Genomic DNA, 24,581 nt, shown 5'->3' with positions numbered 1-24,581 from the left:
TGAGGGATATTTTCTCTAAGGCTTTGTTCAGTGCCAAAGTTCTGATTATACTATCATATCTAATATATAAAGGAAAGTATGAAAAAAAGAGAAAATCGTAGTGCTTTGGAATCTGTAAACAAATATTACGCATTATTTACTATAGAAGAAAAGGGAAACCCCTAAATGTCTCGAAATAATAAAATTGACATGTACCTTTGGGGGAAGTATTAAATAGCTGTTAAATTCATGTTCTTAAAAAATATTTCATGACATGACAAATGTTCACAATAAACTATGGAATTGATTATATAGGGTACAAAACTGCATATATGTATATATTTACATATTCACATAAAAAATTGAACTGCTCCATGGCTGCTGGCATTATGGGTAACATTAGCTATATTTTCCACAATAAGTAGTATTATATGCATTACTTTTAAGTTAAAAAAATTAATTAAAGGGGGCTAGTTTCACCAAAATCGTAAATGGATGAGAGTCATATAGTTTAAAACATGAGAAGTTTTTTGTTTTTTGGGTTTTTTTTTTTTTGTAACTAAGTGACAAGTGTAAATACACTGGCTCATTAGAAATGATGCAGATTATAGTGTTATTTAGTTAACTTCTGCCTCTCCCTTCCCACCTAAGGGCCCATTTGTTGTGGATTCAGGACAGAAAAAGATCAACAGGCCAATTGGGACAGTTGATGAAGCCAAATGTGGCAAGCACGATCCATATTGCACTCACCCCTATCACCAGGAGTATAAGGGGATGGGTCGAGACATTTTTATCTGATAGAGATTTAGATTCTCTCTAAGACTGAGACATCCTGGTCTCACAGAGCATGGTCATCCATACCACTGGTGCTGCATGGCATTTGCCTCAAGGAGTGCCTCCTACTGGCTAAGAAACTGATTGCTTCTGGCCTTGGAACAGACTTTTCGCAAGGATGGTCTTTTTCTCGGTTTATATCCCACCCCCACTCTGGATTTTGATATTGAAACAAAGAATTCTATTTTTATTTTCCCTGTGGAGTGCTATTTCTTTACTTTTTTAACACAAAAGAAGCAAACTTGGTGAATTTGATCACTTCTCAACAGTCTTAAAAAGCTAACCTGGAGGGCTGAGGGCCTAGGAATTACCACGTTGGAGGCCTCTGTGAAGTACAGATTTAGGTGACCAACAGATTTCAACGTTTATTTATTTTTGGGACAGAGAGAGACAGAGCATGAACGGGGGAGGGGCAGAGAGAGAGGGAGACACAGAATCGGAAACAGGCTCCAGGCTCTGAGCCATCAGCCCAGAGCCTGACACGGGGCTCGAACTCACGGACCGTGAGATCGTGACCTGGCTGAAGTCGGACGCTTAACCGACTGCGCCACCCAGGCGCCCCGATGACCAACATATTTCAGACAAAAACTCAAATGAGCATCCATGCTGACAACTTTGCTCCTTCTCAAAGCAGAGAGACTCAGAAACCAGTGAAAACAGAGATGGAAGAAGAAAGGACACCTGTCTTTGGGCACACAGATGGCAAACACTAAATGGTTTGCTCCATTGTCACTGATAACATTACTGATATTAGTAGATAACAAACAACATTAAATGTCTTCACTCTAATAAACTCACAAAAAAGAAGAAAGGAAGGAAAGAGGGAAGGAGGGAAGGAAGGAAAGAAAGAAGAAAGAAGAAAGAAAGAAAGAAAGAAAGAAAGAGCTGCACCTGACACCACAATGTCACTTGGAACCTAGCCTCGGTTTAATAAGAGTAACTGAATCACTGAGAATGTTTTCTTGTCCCAGGCTTACCACTAGGACTGGTTCTTTAAAAACTATGGGCATTTCTTTTCTTCATGATCTGAATTTCCTTGCTTTTATCAGTACACAGAAGACTCTGCGATGAAACAAAACTTAGTTGAACTACTGCACTGCCTACTGCTGCAGCTTGGGTTGGAAATTAGACTTTGTGCCCAGGAATGGTGGAAAGGGGCAGCTGTTCGGGGTCCTGCTTCTGCCCCTCAGCCAAGGAGTTCTGTGGATACCTACCAGACTGTTCATTTAGTTGGAATCCATGGATAGACCAGCAGCACACACCCTGGAGCTCTGCCAATTCCCAAGAGAGGACCTATTTACCACACACTTTGTTTGCTGACTGCAATATTCTTGTTAGAACGTATTTATTGCTTCCCTAAACACTCAAATCATCTTCCTAGGGGAAGCTTGCTATCCTTTATGGAAACACATGTATCCCATGTTGAATTTCTTGCAACATGCTGAACTGCTGAGTAGAAGTTACAGAGGCTTTATCTTTTGACACAGATGTATGTTGTGAAAAGAGCAACCACAAGGCAACCACCCAGAGACTGTTGAGTAGGGAACAATCTTTCTCTCTGTGGTAGAAACATATATAAGAAGACAATTAGGGGATACATGTGTGTATCTATATGTAATTTTTGGTAAAAAGCAATGATCGAAGAATACAGGTGTCACAATGGAATACAATATAAGTAAAAAGCAATAATCAAGGAATACAAGATTCGCAAAAGAGTCCAATCTTTGGACAGTGCAAAGATGTCACCATCAGCCACTCTACCATTTTCATGTCCAGTTAAATAATGGGGAGTAGCTGTGGGAGGAATGCCATTGCAAAAACTTACTTCCATAAGACTATTTTTAAAACTTCTGTGAGGTTCTGGGTGCCTGGGTGGCTCAGTTGGTTAAGCATTCAACTTCAGCTCAGGTCATGATCTTATGATTCGTGAGTTCAAGCCCCATGTCAGGCTTTATTTATGTGGACAGCTCAGAGTCTGGAGCCTACTTCAGATTCTGTGTCTCCCTCTCTCTCTCTGCCCTCCTCCCCTCACCCTCTGTCTCTCTCTCTCTCAAAAACAAACATTAAAAAAAAATCTTCCATGAGGTTCAAGAAATTAAACAATATGCTTGATCTAGCCTTTGGACTATGTATTTCCCACTTCAGAGTCAGACCTAGCCTGATTAATCATTTGCTAATACAACCCAAATATGATAGAACTCTGTTGTGGACCATTCTTGGTCTGGAAGAGGTAGCAGTGTGGCTTCTGATGCCTTGAAAACTAATGTAAATCTTTACTGCAAGTTTCCTTAAAGATGTAATATAGGGGCTGGCCACAGTGAGTGGCCCATAAAACATTGGTAATATCCTCTACCAGGTACCGCTCTCCAATGTCTTCCAGAAAGAACAACCGCTAAACTCTCTCCCTGCCTCTCCATACATCCCTTTCAGTATCATGGGGATTCTTACTATTCCCTCATTTCAGACTCTCTGTAATGCCTGCCCACTGTGCTGGATGTGGGAATTCCTAGCACATTACACTTTATAGCACTCTTATTCTTTGGAGAATTATCTCCTTTTCCATTCCCAACTTTAAGTGAAATTCTAGTAAGTCAAATTATTTTACTATGGTAAAAGGCAGAACTTTCTACCTCTAAAGGGTGGGCTATACTTAAGCTTGTTTCTAAAGAATACAAGCTTCTAAAGAATACAAGTTTCTAAAGAATACAATACTTCTTTGGAAGTAGAGAAAGAGGAAGGAGAAAGAAGTAACTTAACAGCTGAGAACTCTGGCAAACATTACCTTAGCCAGGTGATCAAGGTTAACATCATCAGTAATAAGTCATATTGATTATATGGGCCCTTGATAGAATGTGTTTTAAAAATTCCACTTTGCCTCTGTGGTCATCCTCTGTAACCCATAACCCACATCTAACCATGGAAAAACAAAACAAAACAAATGGAAAGATATTCTACAAAATACTTGACCAGTACTCTTCAAAACCGTCAAGGTCATCCCAAAAAAGCAGTCTGAGAAAGTGTCATAATCCAGAGAAGACATGAAAACTAAATGAATTAGGATTCAAATGAATCCTAATTGGGTCTTGGAACAGAAAAAAGATCATTAAGGAAACACCAATGAAATCGGAATGAAATATGGGGATTGAGGGGCTTTATTTGGTCTTTGTTGTTTTTTTTTTTAATTTTTTTAATGTTTATTTACTTCTTGAGACAGAGAGAGACAGAGCACGAGTGGGGGAGGGGCCGAGAGAGAGAGGGAGACACAGAATCCGAAGCAGGCTCCAAGCTGTCAGCACAGAGCCCAACGCAGGGCTCAAAGTCACAAACCGTGAGATCACGACCTGAGCCGAAGTCGGTCACTCAACCAACTGAGCCACCCAGGTGCCCCTGTCTTTGTGTTGTTAAGAAAAGGATGACCAATCTTTTGATCTGGACCAGGTATCTAGTGAAGGCACAAATTTTAGTTGTCCTGCCAGGGGACATAATGACTGTTAATTAAATTTGCCCCAGATAAATTTCCAGTTTTCATGTCTTGACTTGCCAAATTGTTACATTAAAAAAAAAAAAAACAAAAAACGCAACAAAGTTAGTAGTCAAACATTATCAAAATAAAAGGTAAAGCAAACTTTACTAGCATATCTGGAAGAAAAACAAAAGAGATCCACTTTCTAACTCAGCACATTTATTTATTTAATTTATTTATTTATTTTTATTATTAAAAATTTTTAACATATATTTATTCTTGAGGGAGAGAGACAGAGTATGAGTCGGGGAGGGGCAGAGAGGGAGGAATACACAGACTCTGAAGCAAGCTCCAGGCTCTGAGCTGTCAGCACAGAGCCCGATGTGGTGCTCAAACCCAGGAGCCGTGAGATCATGACTTGAGCTGAAGTCAGATGCTTAACCGATGGAGCCCCCCAGGCACCCCAGCATAGAGTTTAAAGAAAGCCTTTCTTCTCTCTAATTTTCATATATCCTGTAGCTTTTCTGGCCTTTCTTGTTCTCTAAATCCTTTTCTTTCTATTCCCTACTTCTGCTCTTTCTGAAACCCCACCCCACATTTTCCTCTTGCTTCTTCCAAACTTGCTCTACCCACTTTTCAGATTCATCTGTCTCTGAAAGCCTGGGAGTCTACCCAGTGAAGACAGAGTTCCCCAGGGGAGAGGAGGCAAACTTAGTAATAAAAGAAAAAAATTCCCCTTAGAAGGGGTAGGAAGGGAATGAGGGTAGGCTGACAACTCCATGAATTAATATGAATTGCTCCCATCACAAATATAAACAGTTGGCTTTGATATACAGACCAGCATTAAAGAACCATAGCAAAGACTGAGGATGAAAAGTACATTCAGAGGAAGAATTAGGATAGTCTTGGTTCAGAACAGTCTTGGACCTGGCATTTAAGTGGTAAATCCTACGCTTTGTGCAGAGAGAGTCTATGTCTGCCCTATTTTCCGTTGTGTCTCAGTGCCTGGTCCAGAGACAGAATCCCAATATATTTGATGGGTGACTTTGAGAATAAGAGTATCCATTTCTTTCACTGTAAAGCAGCAAATGTAGACAATGTCTGCCTTAGTTATGTCACAGAGATTTTGCCAGGAGTCAAGCAAACTTGCATCATGTGGGAAATAACTAAAAAAGAAGTGTAGTAAACAAAACATCAGTGTGGACACAGCATCAATGTGGAGGCCAGAATAGGCCTCCATCATCAGAGGGGGCTTAAATGAGCCCACTGGCTGCCCATCAGATGGGAAAGTTTGGGTCAAAACATCTCTGAGTTCTCATTGGCTCACTGCCATGCGACTTTGAACACCTCCTGTCAAAAAGTGGAGTTGTGACTTGCTTTGAAAAATAGAATGTGATGGAATGAATGCCAGTGTGCAAGTTCTGAGCCCAGATCTCAAGATTCCTTGTGTCACTTTCCTCTCACTCTTGGAATCCTGCCTCCACCATGTGAATAAGCCCAGGCTAGGCTGCTGAAGGATGAGAGACGCAAGGCCTAGTCACCCCCACGGCCCCAGCCAACAGCCAGCCCAGTTCAGAAACAGAGCCACTTAGCTTGAACAGAAACTGACTGCAGATGCCGGAGTGAGCCCAGCTGAGACCAGAACAGTCCAGCTGAATCTCACTCAAAATGCTGGCCTGTAGATTAATGAGCCAGATAAATCATGTTTTTAAGCTACCAAGGTTGGGGTGGTTTATTCTGCCACGATTGCTACCTGATACAACTCTCAAATCGAAACTTCCGTGAGTCAATTACTCTTCTCTCACTTGTACCTTCAGACAGAGGGCACATTTTCCAGGAAGGTGCCCCTGACCAAGAAAGCATCCAATGCCTTGTCTTGATGGTCTGTTGACTGCTGGTTTGGGCCATATAACCTCCTGTATCATTATCACATTGGCTAATTTTAAAAAGCTTTAATGGACATGGTTAAAATTTACTTTACACATTATCCCTCAGACCTATTTACTTTGGCCTCAAGCTTTTTCTTATTGACTTAAGAGTCAGATACTCATGACTTTTGATGTGCACGAAAGAACAAACTGGACTGGAACACGTCTGTTTTTGGTTTCAGCACCCCTCTCTTTTGAGAACTACCATCCTTGAAGGTGTATGGCTTCATCTTGTTTTCTTTAGGTGCTTGGGACCATTCACTGTGAATATGCAAGCTCATTTATTTATGACCCTTCAGATCACAACTCTGTTCTCTGCATTTCAAGGTAATATCTAGTTATATAACAGATTAATTCTGCTATGATGTGGCACATCATAGAAAACTCAGCTCAAATTGGCTTCAGTGAAAAAGGGAATTTATTTGTTTCTGTTACAGAAGGGTATCTGGTTTCGGGCATGGTTTTTTAGGTTTCAGTCTTTCTCATCCCATCAATAATCTCTCTTTTCTTCTGTGTTGCCTTCATTTACAGGCAGGCTTTCTCCATGTGGTGACAAAAATGGCTGCAGTGAGCCCAAGACTCCTCTGTTTTCTGCTGAATAATTGCAGCCCAAAGAGACCATCCCCTTCTATTTGAGCAAAGTCTTGAGGTTGATTCTCATTGGACCTCTTTGGGTCACATGTCACGCCTCAACCACTGAACCACTTACTTTCTACAAGGGAATGGACCATGCTAACTGGTCAAACTGGTGGGCTCTTATCCCCTAGAAAAACATGGTGTGGAAGGTGATGGTGAGAGGTGATCCATCAACTCATGTGGTTCAAGAGAGAGTGGGGGGCAGGGCTTCCAGAGGAATATCAGGTGCTGTTATTAGAAAGGAGAACAGTTATGGGCAGGCAAAACCAGCAGTTACCATTACAACAGCGTTTTTCAATCCCACAGTACACTGCAGTCACCTGGGGGAACTTTCAGACAAGACCACCACCAGTAGTGATCTACTTGGTCTGAGGTGTGGCCTGGGCATCAGTAGTGGTTTAAACTCTCCAGGTCATTCTAACAAACAGCTAAGTCAAAGATTGCTGCAGTAGGGCTATTAATAGCTAATTAAGCCTTAACCCTGGGGAATTCCTTGAAGTGCTATCCATCACTCTAAAGGACTGCATCTCTCAGGGTAGAGTTTTAAACACTGGAGAAAGGAGTCTGTGTGGTGCAGTAGATGTGGGAGTGAACTGGGGTAGACAGACAGGAAGCTCTGATTGCCCCCAATTCGAACTACATTAGCAACCATCTGCTCTGTACACAAGCTGCCAGCTGTGATCACGGCAAAAATTAAATTTTGAGAAACCTTTTGGTCTCCAAAGCCAAAGAACCCATTTTATGAAACACCCCGAATTACAGAATGAAAGGTACAAGGTTAGCTACCCTGTCAGATGCCACCAATCCTGTGGTAAAGTGTAAAGACGCTTGGGGGGTCCCTGGCATCATTCAACCTGTTGAGTCCATGCCTGACTCCCCTGTCCCCCATCAGAGGGAGGTGGAACAGCCATCACATCTATGCTTGTGCAGAGTGTTTTCTTCCAGCTGGTTGGAGGAGGCAGATTCTCCTCATCTTTCTAGCGAGGAAAAGTTCTGGCCAATCACAAGAAGCCAACTTGAGACTGCAAATGTGGGGATGAGATGGCAAAATCTGTTTTTGGAGCTGCAAGAGACACTCCTCTCCATGCGCAGAGCTGCCCCAGAAAGCTTGTTTGTCAGGCGGGAGCTGGCAGCTGCTCGCTGCCCTGGGGTGGGGGCAGGGTGGGGGTTTCAGAGGCTTCTCGATGCCTGGGTATCTGCACCCAGAATTCCACATTTGCCTTTACCAGGGTCCAGGCCCTGAACAAATCACAATGTGGGGCTTCCCCCCAGAACTTCTATTTTGCAGAAACCAGGAATGGAGAATGCTCAGGGGTGGGCAGTGGAATGCAGTAGGCAAGGTAATGGATTGGAAAAACAAGCCCCAACACATGGATTCCTGTTCTGTCTTCCTCTACTTGGGCATATGACAGAGCCTCCCTGAACCTCAGTTTCCTCATCTGTAAGATGGAAGGCTGGGTTTGAGAATCTCCCAGACTCTGCAAATTCTGAGGTTATGATGGTAAAGAAGGGAGGGGCCACCAATCTGCTTTGCTTTGGGGGCAACTGATGGTGTGAAGCTAGTGGAGTGCTTATGGCCTCTGCCAATTTTAAGAGTGAGACAACCCCTTTCCTCCCCATCTTTTTCTCCCCCCTTTGTCCTTTTCTTCCCCTCTGATCATCATCACTATCCTTCAAGGAGCAAAAACACTGGGGATGATGCCCCAGGTGTGTGAGGGGCAGCTAAGCCAAATCTTCACATATACCCACGGCTTTAATTCCTGTATCACACAGGGCGATGGTTTGCACTTCTGCAGACACGGAGGCTCTAGTCGGCTTCCTCTCTGTTCTTCTCTCCTGCCCTGACTCCCTCCTCCCTCCTCCCTCTCCCTCCCCTCCTCGGCTGTTTACTGATCCCTCAAGTCGTGATGACGTGCCAGGCACTGTGCCAAGTGCGAGGGCCCCGAATTCATCAGGGGGTGGATTAGAAAGCTCTGCCCTAACGGAGTCTCCTGGGGGCAGATGTGGAAATAAACAAACAGTGACTGTACAGCGACAATACTGCGCCTCGAGGGCTCCGGCGGAAATGAGCACAGGCTCTTCGGAAAGCCCACAGGACGACCCCTGACCCAGGGGATGCCTCGCCTGCGCCCCTGGCCTCCCAAGCAGACAGCAGGGGCGCGGGGGAGGCGCGGCCCCAGCCCGGCCCGCCGCCAGCCCCGCCTGTGCCGCAGTGAGTCAGGAACCCCGCCTCCCGGCCTGCTCCCGCGAACGAATCACCACCACCCAAGTCACTGCGGCACAGCCCGCCCGAGCCCTCCCGCCCACGCCCTCGCGGCGTCTCTTCTCCTCCACCCCCCCCACCCCCACCCCCACCCCCGCCACCCCGGGCCTGCTCGCGCCTCGCCACCCGCGCCCTCGCCTTCTGCTCGCCCAGCGGAGCTGGCTCCCCGACCTTCCGCCCGCAGCCCCAGCCGCGGCTGCTGGAGGGAGGCCAAGGGGGTGCGGGTGGCTGCCTGCTGGAGGGAGGCGCTCGCAGAGCTGCAGTGTTCCTTTGCATCAGGAACGTGGCGGGGGGAAAGGAGAGAAACAGAAATGGTGAAATGACTCAGGATTCTTGAAGGAGCTAAGCACAGCGGGTGCGGAGGGCTGGCTCCAGAAGGAGGGCTGGGACGAGAGGGGCCTTGCCAATCTCTTGAGTCTCAAACGCGGGGGCTCTGCCCCAGCCCCGAGCTCGAATTTCTGTGGGAGGGTATAAATGCAGTAATAATGTATAACTCTAAAAATATCAAACTGATGTATTTGGATGAATTCACACCAAGCAGGTGACCCAGAAAAAGGAAATAAGATCTGAAAGTCTTGAGCATCCACAGAATAATTGCTCTGTTGGGCAAAGGCCAAGTGCCTTAACCCTACTGGCCTTTCCAGATAACTTTTTTGGGAAGAAAGGCTGGTAGCAGGAAGTGAAAAGCAGCAAACAGAGTCTTTTGTGTCTGAAACCACTTAAAGGACTCTTCTCGGAAAATCCACCCTGATATGGGGGGCTCCAAGTGGGGTCACCAGGTTTTGCAGGATCTCCTGCAATGGCTGGAATCTGTCTTTCCCTAGTCAACTAGTAGCCTAATGGCAGGGGAATGGCACAGCCTTGGGCCTCTGGGACGTAAGAGCTACTGCAGTTCTAGACGTGACTCACCCAGATGGGCTGTGACCTGCTCGGCAAAGTATATAAGGGGATCTCAGCTCAGAGAGGGGGGCCGTGCAAAGCCTACTTTGTTTCTCTAGTCCCTACCAGCTGGTTTCCAGATAAGGAAAAGCCTGGGCTGCCTTCATAGAGCAGGCAAAGTTATGTTCCTGGAAACCAAGTTGGATCATAATGTCACCCACTCAGATGCCACCACTGGCTTCCCTCCCAAGTTACTACCAACCCTAAAGGTCCCTCCATGATGGCAGTTACCTCTCACCTCCTCCCTTTCCACTCTCTTCCCTTCCTCCCTCCGCTCCAGCTATACTGGCTCCCTCTCTGTTCTCTGAACACACCAGTCTCCCCCTACTTCAGGGCCTTCCCACATGCTGTGCCCTTCATCAAGAATTCTCTTCCCCCAGGTATTTTATCTCAAAAGACCATCTATCCAAAATAGCATCCTGTCCACAGCACCTCTGCTCTCCATCTCTGCCAATCTCCTTACTGTTTTCATGTCCTCCTTATATGTTTATTTATTCATCATCAATCTCCCCTAGCACGTGAGTTCCCTGAGGGCAAGAACTTTGTCTTGTGGACTGTTCTAATTCCCAGTGCCTGGCAAGTTGTAGGTGCTCAATAATTATTTTTGGAAAGAATGGGGTTGGGATAGGTCAAGGAATTTGCTCAGCTTCACACAGTTAGTAGAACAGCCAGGAGCTGAACTCGCATCACCTCCTCCTGACCTAGAACTTTTCTACTCCATTATGCTTAAGCTGGTTATTTGGAAATGATCTCAAAGTGGAATCAGATTGGACAGTGGCTGCTGAGGAAGCTGCATACCTTCTCAAGATGCAGTTTTTAGGGACTTCCAAATATTCTATCACTCTGTAATGTAAATATTTATAGATGCAGTAAGTTCCAGTAGATGTTGAGCGGTTCATGACGTGGTGCCAACCTTGGGTTTCTCCCAACATTTCTTCTTTAATCACCTTTGAAGACATGACTGAAAGTTGAGATTTATAGAGTTTAGGGCTTTTGCACTGAAGTTCATCTTACCCACTAAGGCTGGAGCTATTTTTTGGAAGAGTGAATCCTGCTAACTGAGCCCAGAATGATAAGATCTGTATCAATGTGATGGAATATCACTGACAGTTATTTGGGCGATTATGGGCATTCTAAGTAGATCAGTTTCCTTGGGGCCATTTTTTTTTTTTCGAGCCATAACAACTATTTTCTTAGCAATTATCTATTTTCTAAGTTTGAAAATTGTAAAGGATGTCCAAGAGTTTCAGCAGTGCTAGGACTTTTTAAAATAGCACAATCCAAAGAAATAACTTCCAGAGTTGGAGGCAGGAAAACTGGGTTTGCATCTGCCTGATCTGTACACCAGCTCTGTGACCCTCTTTGTATTCCAAGTGGTCATTTGAAAAGGAGGGCTTGTGCTATCTGCCTGAGATCACTGTGGTAAGGGTCAGGTGAATGAGTGTACAATAAAGTGCTTTATAAGCAGTACAACACTGGGTACAACACTCAGTGCCTTGTATGATACTGTTAGAAAGAATATTAAAAAGAAAACTAAGAATTAAAGTCCAGCCTTCTAGAGCTGCAGCCAGAGTGGGGGGCTATGTACAAAATACAGTGCACTGGGGCACTTTAAAAATGGGGCTGAGAACCCAAATGGAAAATCTGCGGATATCAAGACTCAAGTCTGAAACAAGCACTGTGCCAGAGACTGGGGCGGGGAGGTGGGGTGGGAGGGAGAGTGTGATCAGTGAACAAATTTGGAGATTTGCGATGGCTGAATCATAGGGCTGGAACCAGTGGGAGTTGGAGGGAGCAGACAAATGGATGACTTTTGATCAAACAGAGATGAAACAGAGTGGAAGGATGGAAGGCTGGGTAGGGCAGATGCTAGTTCCTATCTTCTTCCCCTCTTTCATTTGGCAAACATTGTTGAGTGCTGGCCAGGTGTGAGACATAGTTTTTCCATCATCTCCAGGAAACTGTCCTCAGATAACTGATGAATAGCCAAGTCCTTCTTCTGTAAGCGGGCTGGTATTGATACACCCTCCCCCAACCACCCCAGCTTGGAACAGCTGATGAAGGAATAGGGGATTTGAATCTCTTAAACACCTAGAAAAGCATATAACTTTCTATAGATGGAAGCCTGCTGCAGCTTTCTAAGGAGACAGAAGAACTGGAGATTATGATGCATCCAACAAAGCTAAAATGGCAGAATCAGGCCAAATAAAGTATCCAATCTTACCCTTGATTTATATATTTATCCATTACCTATACCATGTTTTCTACCAGTTGCCTGCTTTTGTGCTGTCTGTTTTAGTCAATAAGCCACTAGGGGATAGGCAGTCTGTCTTCCTAGAACATTCAGCACCAGGTCACTATGTAAAGAAGCCTATAGGAAATATTGTCTAATGACAATGTGTTTTCTCTAACATGCTAATTATAAAATAGCCTTCAAATGCCCAGATTTTTCATTCATTCATTAAATATTTATTTGGCTCTTACAGTGTTCTCTTTAGTGGGTGTAACTGCACCTACCTTGTTTTTACTACCATTGGGGTCCGTATTAGTAGCTTTTCATAATCCTATGATGATACAATCCTGATATCAAAACTCTTGCTAATCTAAGAGTTAAGAAGAGGTGGTGATTCACTGACTGGAAAAAAACAGAGAGTAAAGATAACAAAGGGCAGGCCCTATTTGCACTGTATTGGAGATGGGAAGATGAAAGAAAGGTAAAGGATTGGTTATTGCTATATAACATATCAGCCCAGAACTCAGTAGTTTCAAAAAAAATTTTTTTTCTTGCTTATGTGTCACTGGTTGGATGGAAGTTGGTTGATCTAGGCTGAGTTTCAGATGGGCTCAGCTTAGAGCTGCAGATTGGGTCTATATCTGTACACATGTCTTTTTCCTTGGTTCAGTGAGCAGCTTTGGGCAGGTAATAGGAATGTGAGAGGGCAAACCCAACTACAGAAGTTCATTTCAAGTCTTTGCTTGCATTATGCTTGCTAACATTTCATTTGGTAAAGCAAATCATATTGCTACATCCATCATCAGTGAAGCAAGGAAATGTATTTTGCCTCTAGTTGGAGGAATTGTGAAAGGTTGTGGGGACAAGGAGAGGTGAAGCACTAGTATCGATAATGCATAATTAGAATCTAGTTTCTGTATTTGGAATGTTTCCAGAATATGGGAATATCACTTTATTCCACCCCCTGTTGTTCTAACTCATTAAAGCAGTTAATCCATGGATTAGGCTGTTCTAGCAGCAGTTGGAATTCTTCCCCAGTGAAGGCTCTTTTGGCTGTTGATTCGTTGGCAAATGCCAGATCAGATGGATCACTAGACACAGAATCAAAAAGTCTTGGGTTCAAGTCCCAGTGGCACCACTTACCATCTGTGCATCCCCAAGTGGTCATTTAACCTCACTGAGCCTCCATTTCCTCATCTGTAAAATGAGGGTAAGAATTCATGTTCAATTTATCTCATATGGTTGTTATAAAATCCAATCAAATGAAATCATAAGTATGAAAGTGTTCTGTAACTGGAAATGACTTCGCTTACAAGATAGTATTATTGTGGGGCAAAGAGATCAGGACCTTCTGCTGGGTACTGTTTGTGTTAGAGATTTCTAGAAGTCCATCTTCTTAACTGGTTCCACTGATGGAGTGATTTGCATTACTGTTGTGCCCTTCAGGCCTTGTTGCTGGGGCAGCCAGATTGAAGTATGAGTACTTTGAGTTGAGGTGGGATAGTCAAGGTTGACTTCTTGAGGAAGGGCCACAGAAAGAGGTGGTGAAGCCAAGGAGAAATCAGCCCACTTCTTGTTCTACTGAATGTTAATTCTGCCATCATTGGCCTTGTTGGGGTCTCATGGCACGGAAATGTTAAGTCCATGTCCTTTGTTGCAATTTTGACTTCTCTCTTCCTGGTTATTTTCCAGTGGTTTCTCTGGAGGTTGGAACATGCTATGGAGGCCAACACCACAAATATGAAATAATGCACGGTTTTGGAAAGTGTCTTGTAGTTTCCTTTGCTTGGCTTTCATTTCAGTTATAAAATTCTTGATTTTCATGAATCCACCAAAAAACACATACTTATTTAACAACCTTAGCAGCCTAAATTATACATATTCATATCTGGAATGCCATCTGTTCTATCTCTTGGAATGAGTTGATTCCTAGGTGTGTGCCACCAACCTCATCCAGGAGGTGGCCTGGGGAGTCCATATGGCTTCTGGCATTTTCCTGGCCACACCAGTACCTGGGCTCAGGCCCAGGAAGTGGTTTGGGATTAGGGATAAGCAACAAACCAAATGGACTAAGGCTGGATCTGCAGTATAATCTGACTTTTCAGGCTCTTTCTGAAGGGAGAAGGAAAGGTCATACGATTTTTTTCTTTTACATCCTGTGACAAAACTCACTGTGTGAGAGGGTTCCTCTCCAGGGTAACTATTTAGGCAAGGCCACTAAATGCAGTGGTATAATCTCAGGTTCTCTAAGAAGAAACACCCTACACCACATCCAGGATAGGTTACAGAGTAGAAATGTGAGCAGATGAAACAAAAAGTCAGTTAAACCAAAATTAATGAGAGTGGTCTGATGGAGGTACAGTGTATGAAATCAAGATTCCTTAGTTCTATCCCCAATTTTGTCCCTAACTAGCTGTGGAGTCTTGAGTGATGCATTTCACTGATCTGTGCCTCAGTTTCTTCAACTGTCACAGGAGTGAACTGGCCCTTAAAGTCCTGTCCAGCTTTGTCATCTAAGACTTTCATGCCTTCCCTGTCCTTATTGGTAACATGAGGAGATTGTGCCATGTTACCTGGAAGGTGCTGACTCCTTTATCCCATGATTGCACTTTCTAATAGCAGTAAAATGGAATTACACTGGACTCAATGCAAGCCCTGTTGGCCATATGTGCTCTTTGGCAAGAATTTAGTATTGGAAGACAGAAAGGAACACAAAAGAGAAGTGGACCTTTTCCCATTGGCATTAAAGTGAATATTTTGTTTAAAATATCCCAAATAAAAGTAAAACAAAGAAGGCTGCATTTTAACACTTGTCATGTAAATAGTGGATGACATCCCATTAGTGAGACTAGTCAGAAAGTGCACTCTTTAAAAGAGCTTGTTTCATCTGACAGGTACTTTTAGGAGTGTAAATGCATGTTTTTGGCAAAGCCCCATGCCTGGTGATGTTTTTCTTAGCATGGAGGGTTTAGGAACTGGAAGAGAGACTGTGCAGAGAGAGAGGAGTATATCCAGAGATTAAAATGTCTGTGTTGCTCATCTTTTAGGACCACCAAATTAATAACCTTGGTGACCATGGTTCTTCCAATGAAGAATCTAGACAACTTATGGCCACTGCTGGAGCCTGAGGATTAATGAGCATCCTGCACACCTTGGCTGTTCATGCTTTTACTTCTCTTTCTGAAATCTTCCATCTAGTACGTCACCTTCTGTTTGGCTGGCACTGACAGAAAAAAAAATGCATCGTTTTACTGGGTTTTGAATTCATAGCTTCTTTCTAGGCTGAGTCTCTGTCAAAATGGCCTGTGTATATATCAGTCTATTTGGGGGTGGAAAGAGGAAAATTGTGTAAGCCAAACAATTCGTGGGGTGCATTTTTTAAGTTATAAGTAGATGTTACTTTTTATAAATTCCTGTAGACCACTCTAGCTTTAGTTTGCTGCTCTGTTAAACAGTGTCTTGGCTTGCAAGGACCCAAGTGCAAGTAATTTAGTTAGAAGGTGATGCCAACAAGCCCATAGAGAGGTGTGGAAGTGAGACAGAGAAAGGAAGGCAGCCAATGCAGGGTGCATTTGCAAACAAATTAGGCTCAGTCCTGCTGGGGAACTCTAAAAGCCCACATGAAACATGTATCTCAGAGCTATGCCAAGGGAGCAAAGCAACTAGGGTATTTACCCACCAGCCTCTCCCAGTCATTGGTTGAGGGCTGCCTCAGAGGGGTGTTAATTACCCAGCACTTTTGGCCCATCTTGTGCTAAGGCAGAAAGAAGCACAAGAGTACACCCTCCGGAGTAGAAATTCAGCTAGAAGAGCATTACAATGGTAAGATCTCAAGGGATATGGGCAGGGCTCCACCTGCACTTGATACAAATAGACATACAAAGGATATCACATATAACAAACAGAAATATGTAAATGAAAGTATTAGAATTCCCCACTCAAACTTAAATAATAAAGGAGGCATAAGGATTCAAAACTGAAATGGCCAAAGGTTGGGGTGGCTTCAGGTAAAGCTTGGCCCAGTCTCTCTTTTTTTTTTTTTTTAACGTTTATTCATTTTTGAGAGACAGAGAGAGACAGAGCATGAATGGGGAAGGGGCAGAGAGAGAGGGAGACACAGAATCTGAAGCAGGTTCTAGGCTGTCAATGCAGAGCCTGATGTGGGGCTTGAACTCGTGAACTGCGAGATCATGACCTGAGCCAAAGTCAGACGCTCAATCAACTGAGCCACCCAGGCGCCCCACTTGGTCCAGTCTCTTAAATGGTTTGACAGGCATGAGCTTCTTTATTTCTTTGCACCACTCACTATGTGTTGGCTCCATTCTTGGTAGTTTCTACTTTATGATTATAAAATAGCTTATAGTAGCTCCTTAGGGCTCTATTTTCTAGATTCAACATCCAGCCAAGAAGAGAAAGTATGTTTTTCAAATAGTTTAAACAAGTCCTGGAATTAAGTCTTTGGGGGCTATGATTTTCCTGATTAGGGTCAAGTTCCCACCTTCCCATCCCAATCATTGCAGCCCGAGTTGTTGGTGGGTGGGGGAAGGGTGACTCTAACTCAAAACACATGGCTGAGAAATTCAGTCTGTTGGGACAGGAATAAGAGGTAATTAATACTAAGGCCCTTAACAGCATAGGTGTTTGATAACCTTAAGGAAAGCAGCTAAATCAATGATATTATATTTCAACTCCCTGATGTCAGAATCCAGTTGAATGTCCAGACAAGAGAGAAAGAGATTGATGGTGGTATGGTAAGGGAGGGCCAGGAAGAAAATGTAATGGTGAAAGCATGGGTACCAACAGCCACTCCAGGGAGCTGAATTCAGACTGTATCTTTGACAACACTAATGCTGGGTAATATTTATTTAGCTGGGCCTAATAAGCAGTGTAAAGAGTCTCATCTCTCAAATTGGCACAGCAAGGGGCCACAGCAGCCAGGCTGCTGATAATTAACAGTGAAATGCCTGGCCTGTTCTCTCCCTGCAACATTCGAAGGGATGCCTGGGACTGCCAGGCAAATTCATTTTCCTCTTGATGGCTGGGATAAGGATGGAGCTTGCTACAGAAAATTACTGGAGAGGCAGCTAGCGAAGGGCAGAACAAAATGACTATTCTGAGCAAGCAGGCTGGGCTGAGGAGGGCAACCTACCTCTTTGCTTGTGGAAGGTCACATACACACTGCATTTTCAGTACCCATAAGCATAGAACTATACAGGCAGATATGTTGGTTTTAGCTCACAAGTGCTAGAGTTGAAACAATAGTTGTAGAATCAAAGGCTGTTAGAATTCAAATGACCCTTGGAGACTGTGCAGTTCAATTGTTTTCACTGATGAAAAAACAGAAACCTATACAGATGCGTGGCATCACAGTGAGCTCATTGTAGAGTTGAAACGAGGGAATGCATCACCCCTATTTGACAATCCACTGTTAATAATAACCATGTTCGTGATCTACATTCTTGAGGTTCACTCTGGACCTAGATCTTGTTCCCCTTTTATAGTTGAACCATTTGGTGGAAATCATGCAGCAAATCAGTCGAAAACAGAACACTCCAATCCCAATTGACATTGTCCATAAATAATTCTGGAAGACCTCTCTGATTAATAATAGTGATGATGGGAATGATAGATGATTATTTATCTATTAAAATATACCATGCACTGTGCTAAACAATTAACGTGCATTATTGTGAATTATAATCTTCATAATAATTCTTTGATGTGAATACTACTCTCCTTGTATGGTGGAGGAAATTGAGGTTTACAGGGTTTATGAATTTACCCAAGCACACAATTTGTAAATGGTAGAACTGGGTTCTGATCTCATGTGTTCTCATTCAAGAGTCAAACCTGTACCTGTAACCACTACAAGCCTTAACTTTTCTTCTCAGCCCTGCCAGAGTTTCAATGACTTTCACTGGATTTTCCTTCAAGAAGAAATTCTATATTCTAGAAATATGGTATCATTTCTTTTATCTCTAAAAAAATAATAAATTTACTGTACTTTTTAGAATTGCTATTAATGATTTTTGAGATTTGGTACTCTTTTTTTTTTTTTTTTTTTTGGAGGATCACAGTGAAACGCTACATTTGCATATTTAAAGACAGTTTTCCTAAATGTCAGTTCAAAATATAGATTTATCAGAATTTGGAAATGAAAGGACTTTTTTTCTTACTGCTGACTCTACTGGATGTCAAGACTGTGCAAATTGCATCCCAGAATTAGAGCACTGTGGGGGCATCTGACCCCACCCAAGTATTCCTGCCAAGTAACCCATCTTTCTTCTCGTTTCCCCACCCCTGATCTGCATGGCTTCCAATTCTCCTTCCTCCAGTTTCTCCAGATGGCAGACATCTTTCAGCCTCCTGGCTCCTGCAACTTCTTCCTACTGAATTGGAGCCAATTCCTGTAATCCAACTTCCTCCTCTTCAAAGGGATGTGCATAGCTTCTACAACGACAAGGCCATCTGACTCCAATGCCTGTTGCCTTCTCTTGCCAGTGTCCTTATCTGACCTCAGTTTTCCCCACTTGGTCTCCATGGAGAGATGACCATTGGCTCAATCTGCATCAAGTTTTCCTGTTGGTCACCTTCTCATCCTAATTCTTTTCTCTCATCCTAATTCTTTTCTCTCATCTTCACCATAAATATCCCACTGTTCTCTACTTTGGGGCTGTTTCTTCCCCACTATAATAGTATTATTATAACTTAGGACAGATGTATTAATGCTGATATTTTAAAATTTTGAGGAGTTTTCCAATTCCATCACCAAAGAGCTGGCTTGAGGATGACCAAAGAATTTACCCTTCATCAGTAGGGGTATGAGAGGAATGCTTAGCATGCAGAACACCCACTCCAGAACAGGTGATTGAGGCAGAGACAAGAATCAAAAGAACATACATGAGTATGAGTCATACTTTTCTCTTTTTCTCTCTTAGCTGTTAAGACCTGAATTTGCCTCTTTTTCCTATCTTTAGGCAACTACTATCTTACATAGGTAGTCTATTCCTATATTATCAATAAAAAATTAGCTTTCTCCTGTTTTCTAGAAATGTTTAGTCTACCAGAATGTTTATAATATGTACAATTGAGCATTTTCTAAAAGTATGAAGGTTAAATTAAAGGGAACTTACACTGCTCATTGGGATCACCTTTAAAAAAAAAAGCAAATATTTCTTCCACTGGATCATCCCTTTATCTTCAGCATGGGTACTTCTTACTTTCCCTCGACACCAATGTTTATATTTTATTGTTTTATGTTTTATTTATTTTATGTTGAGCTTTGATGAAAGCTGTGAGTTCTCTCTCCCCAGAACAATGTCCAAATATCACATTCATACATACACACACACACAAATGCACAGGATTTTGGCCACAACTTCAAAGTGTTCATTGATGCTCATACAGAAATCCATTCATCATACTGCTGTCAGACTAATAGTTCTATAGGATGAGTGAGGTCATCTCATCTTACTTTCCTAATCCCTGTCACCCCCAGAATATAGAATAAAGTGAAAAGCCTTCCTTGCCTATTACTCAAGTTACTTTTCTTTTCCATTCATCCTCTGCTGTATTTTTATTTCTTCATGCCTTTGCTCAAGCTATTCACTTCACCTAGAATATCTTTTTCATTCTCTACCTTGAAAAACTATATGCAACTTTCCCTATCCCACTAATGGCACCTTCTATCACCCCAACCAATGTAGACGCCATAAATGTACTCAGGATTCATCTAATCTTTCTTTACATTACAACTCCCTGAGGGTTTTATCTCTTTGACAGCATGTAGGAGCATGTAAATCTTAAGCCTAAACAGAACCTTAACAATCATTTTATACAGCCCCTTTTTGTTTGCCTCATATTATTCATTCATTTATAAATAATAATAACATTTAAAAATTCTTTTTTTATTTTTTTAAGGTTTATTTTCGAGAGAGAGACTGACAGAGCATGAGCAGAGGGGGGCAGAGAGAGAGGGAGACACAGAATCTGAAGCAGGCTCCAGGCTCTGAGCTGTCAGCACAGAGCCCCATGCGGGGCTCGAACCCACGAACCGTGAGATCATAATGTGAGCTGAAGTCGGGCTCTCAACTGACTGAGCCACCCAGGTGCCCCTAACATTTAAAAATTCTTAATGTGCAACTGTTATGTGCCAGACACTGATCCAGTCACTGGAACATAGTAGTGGACAAGGTAGATAGAGCCTCTGCTTTCATGGAACTTTCTTTATATTGGGCGAAGAAAGACTAGAAATAAGTTTAGAAAAAAACAGGTACTTAACAAATATTGAGTATTTGGAAGACCATTACTTTGAGAAATGCTATAGAAAATGACTGAGGAGAAGGAGAGGAAGAACATTATGTTTATTAATTGGTAGGTCAAGGAAAGCATCTCAGATATTTGAGTTGAAACCTGAATGGTAAGGAGCTAGCCAGGTAACGATGGGGGGGAAGGGCACAGCAAGTGCAAAGACCCTGAGGTGAAAGCTTACTGAAGCAAAGACAGAAGGCCAGTGGCGGACAGGGGAGAGATGTTTTTAGATAAAGTCAGAGAGGAGAAAGGAGTTTGGAATCTACTCTAAATGACATAGAGGCTATTAAGTCTACAAGCTTCTTGAGAGCAGACCTATCTTATGTGGCCCAGCACAGCACTTAGCAAAAGACATAAATGCTGTAAAGAAAAAAGTTTTACAACCAAGTCATTTTGAGCATGTTAAGATGCTCCTCATTGTAAACTCAAAGAAGGTTGTTTCCTAGGCTATGCACTATATGTCCATGGTCGCATTTGGCTAAGAGGAAATGTAGCCATTAAGTAACAACCCTTGGATTTTAATTTCCTCAAGGACCATTGTGGGGACTTTTATGAGCTGGTAACAGTCCTACATGCCCTGCAAGTTCCCATTCATTCCACTTGCTTCGATTCTATCTTATCACTGAAATGGTTTGAAGCCTTAGGAGTTTTACAAGCTTCAATCCGCTCTTGGCTTTTTGCCTCCGACATTCAATTTTCACACCTACTTTTATGAATTCAAGAATGGTACTAGACTGGCTTCCTCTGATAGGATTTTTTCCCTCTCAACACATTTTCAAACATTACTGATTTAGAAGGTTGTATAAAACATATATGTGCAGCTTAAAGAATAATTAAAAGTAAATACTTGTGTAACCGCTACCTAGGTTAAGAAATAGGGGCGCCTGGGTGGCGCAGTCGGTTAAGCGGCCGACTTCAGCCAGGTCACGATCTCGCAGTCCGTGAGTTCGAGCCCCGCATCAGGCTCTGGGCGGATGGCTCAGAGCCTGGAGCCTGTTTCCGATTCTGTGTCTCCCTCTCTCTCTGCCCCTCCCCCGTTCATGCTCTGTCTCTCTCTGTCCCAAAAAAAATAAATAAACGTTAAAAAAAATTAAAAAAAAAAAAGAAATAGAATGTTGTATTTTACAAAGTGGGGTTTTAGAACTGAAAGAAACTTTCAGAACCAAAATCATCTGGTTTGCTCTCTTTTTACACGAGAAGTCTAAGGCTTAGAATTGGCAAATGGTTTTTTTTTTTTTAAGTTTATTTATTTTGAGGGGGTAGGGGGGAAGGAGAGAGAGGGAGAGAGAGAATCCCAAGCAGGCTCCCCGTTATCAGGACAGAGCCTGATGCGGGGCTCAAACCCATGAATTGTGAGATCATGACCTAATCCAAAATCAAGAGTCAGATGCTTAACTGACTGAGCCACCCAGGTCCCTTGGGCAAGTGGTTTTATGCAGGCCACACTGCAGGCCACACTGATGCAGCTAACAGAATCGTAACTCTAAACCAGAAGGCCCATAGAGATTAGGGGATCAGTTTCTCAGATCAGGTTATCTGGGCTCCTATATGAACATTTTCAGTCAGAGCTGAGGGGGTAAGAGCTAAATTTCTCATGAAGGGACTGTTGTTTTTCTTTCCAAAAGCTCTCTATGAAAGTAACACTGATTGATGATCCACCCTCAGGGTGCTTGCTAATTTCCTGGTGGTTGGATTTTTAGCGTGGAGTTCTTTCTTTTTCTTTTTTCTTTTTTTTTTAATCACCTACTTAGCTCATGTTTAGAGTTGACATTTTCTGAGTATCATAAGATTTCTGGTGAGTCGTGGAATCAGAAGTGGTTTGGAGTTCTACCTCAGCGGCTTTTTATTCCAAAGACAGTTTTAGTTGGAGGTTTGGAGTGTTGTAATCATATCTGGTCATTTCCCTAGTAGGGTTGAGATCTAGGCTGGGTAATTCTGTCATTAGTATTATTTCTTTTCTCTCTCTATTTCTCACCTTGCCACACACACACACTCACTCACATCAATAAACCAATTAACATTCGTACCTTGGAAACACCAAAAGATGGGGGAAAATAGTTACACAAACATCTGTATATCTCCATGTGACTTTTTGCTCCCCAAAGACTTTCTTGACTTTCATAGTCAAGAGGGGAAGGGCAGCATTTTTGGATTCCTAAGAATTTATTTGAAGGTAGAAAACTCAAATGTCTTCTATTCCAGGTAGAAAATGAGTGTAGTGTACAAGGAGTAGTGGGGGACCATGTTAACTGGAGACAATTTGCCCATTTGTGATACTGTAATATCAAAAGAAATACATATTTAGTCCTTGTCCCAAGTTCTCAGCACAGAGCTCCTAAAACTCTTGGCATTTCTGAGTGATAGGCATAAGAAAAGTATCATTTTTTTAAAGTTTAATTTATTTATTTTGAGAGAGAGAGAGAGCACGAAGGAGGGGCAGAGAGGGGGAGAGAGAATCCCAAGCAGGCTCCACACTGTCAGCAAGGGGCCTGATGTGGGGCTTGAACTCACAAACCAAACTGACCTGAGCCAAATCAAGAGTCAGATGCTTAACCTATTGAGCCATCCAGGTGCCCTAGAGGAGCATCTTTTGTTATTCATAATAAGACCCTTTAATCATACCTGAGCTTATGCTATGATTCTGGAAGGATGGGGGCTGCTTGCCAGAGGAACTACCCATGTGAATTGAAGGCTGAACTTGAAGCCCCACTCTCCAAACTCTGGGGAAGGGAGAAGGGCTGGAGGTTGGGTTAATCCCTAATGGCCAATGATTTAATCAGTCATGCCTATTTAATGAAATCCCTATAAAAATCCTAACTGGGGGCGCCCGGGTGGCGCAGTCGGTTAAGCGTCCAACTTCAGCCAGGTCACGATCTCGCTGTCCGTGAGTTCGAGCCCCGCGTCAGGCTCTGGGCTGATGGCTCAGAGCCTGGAGCCTGTTTCCGATTCTGTGTGTCTCCCTCTCTCTCTGCCCCTCCCCCGTTCATGCTCTGTCTCTCTCTGTCCCAAAAATAAATAAACGTTGAAAAAAAAAATTAAAAAAAAAAAATCCTAACTGAAGGGGTTTGGAGAGCTTCCTGGTTGCTGAGCACATTGAGGTGCTGGTTGTGGGTAGCATGCCCAGAGAGGGCATGGAAGCTCCATGCTCCTTCCCTCCCATTCCTTACCCTATGCATCTTTTCCTTTTTGTTGTTTCTTTGTTGTATCCTGTATAATAAATGGATAATAGTAAGTGAAGTGCTTTCCCGAATTCTGTGAGCCATTGTAGCAAGTTATCAAACCTGAAGAGGGGTTATGGGAACATCTAATATATAGCTGGCTGGTCAGAAATGCAGTGACAACCTGAGACTTTTGATTGGCATCTGAAGTAGAGAGCACTCTTGTGGAACTGAGCCCTTAACCTGTGGGGTCTGTGTTAACTGAGTAGTTTGTGTCATAATTAAGTTATATCATAGAGATACTCAGTCGATGTCTGCTGAGAATAGAGAATTGATTATGTGGGGGGAAAGCCACACGTTTGGTGTTAGAAGTAACTAGTGCAATGAAGTAGGGTTTTTTTCCCCTTTAGAAGTCTAAAGACATTTAAATTCAAACATTTAAAAAATATTCTGTGAAGACCCCCCAAAATAAATTATCTGTAGGTGAAATGAAGCCTATAGCCACTTCTTTCCAAATTTGTCATCTTTGAATCTTTTCACACTAGTCAAATCAAATTAAAACTGCCATACAGTGTGGTGTCAGTGAGGGAAAAAGTTACCAAGTGATAGGATATTGGTTCAGAGTTCTGGTGGTGATGATGGTAGAGAAGGATGTGGTACAGAGAATGGGGCAATGTGGAGGATTGTCCTACAAAGCAGCCTGTTTCTTGGTAGATGAGTGTGATTTATCATTTCACTCTCCCCATGCTTCATTTGCGTTATTTTTTCCCCACACTATTTTCCAGATCATAAATTCTTTCTTCAGCTCTTTCAATTCTACTGTTATGATCATCCACTA

General features: G+C 42.8%; 2 long non-coding RNA genes across 2 annotated transcripts in view; both read left to right on the top strand.

Annotated features, from left to right (window-relative positions):
* LOC121012486 (uncharacterized) overlaps window positions 1-24,581 on the top strand; it is a 166,017-nt gene that overhangs the window by 38,984 nt on the left and 102,452 nt on the right. The window lies entirely within an intron of this gene.
* On the top strand, window positions 6,253-7,564 carry LOC121012488 (uncharacterized). The gene is made up of 2 exons (XR_005782134.1): window positions 6,253-6,531; window positions 6,736-7,564. It is a non-coding gene; the product is annotated as an uncharacterized LOC121012488 (long non-coding RNA).

This window comes from Herpailurus yagouaroundi, unplaced genomic scaffold (genome assembly GCF_014898765.1).
Source record: "Herpailurus yagouaroundi ecotype Mexico unplaced genomic scaffold, PumYag 196, whole genome shotgun sequence".
In the NCBI taxonomy this organism is placed as follows: domain Eukaryota; kingdom Metazoa; phylum Chordata; class Mammalia; order Carnivora; family Felidae; genus Herpailurus; species Herpailurus yagouaroundi.
Note: the sequence above shows the minus strand (reverse complement) of the source record. Positions and strands in the feature narration are given on the sequence as shown.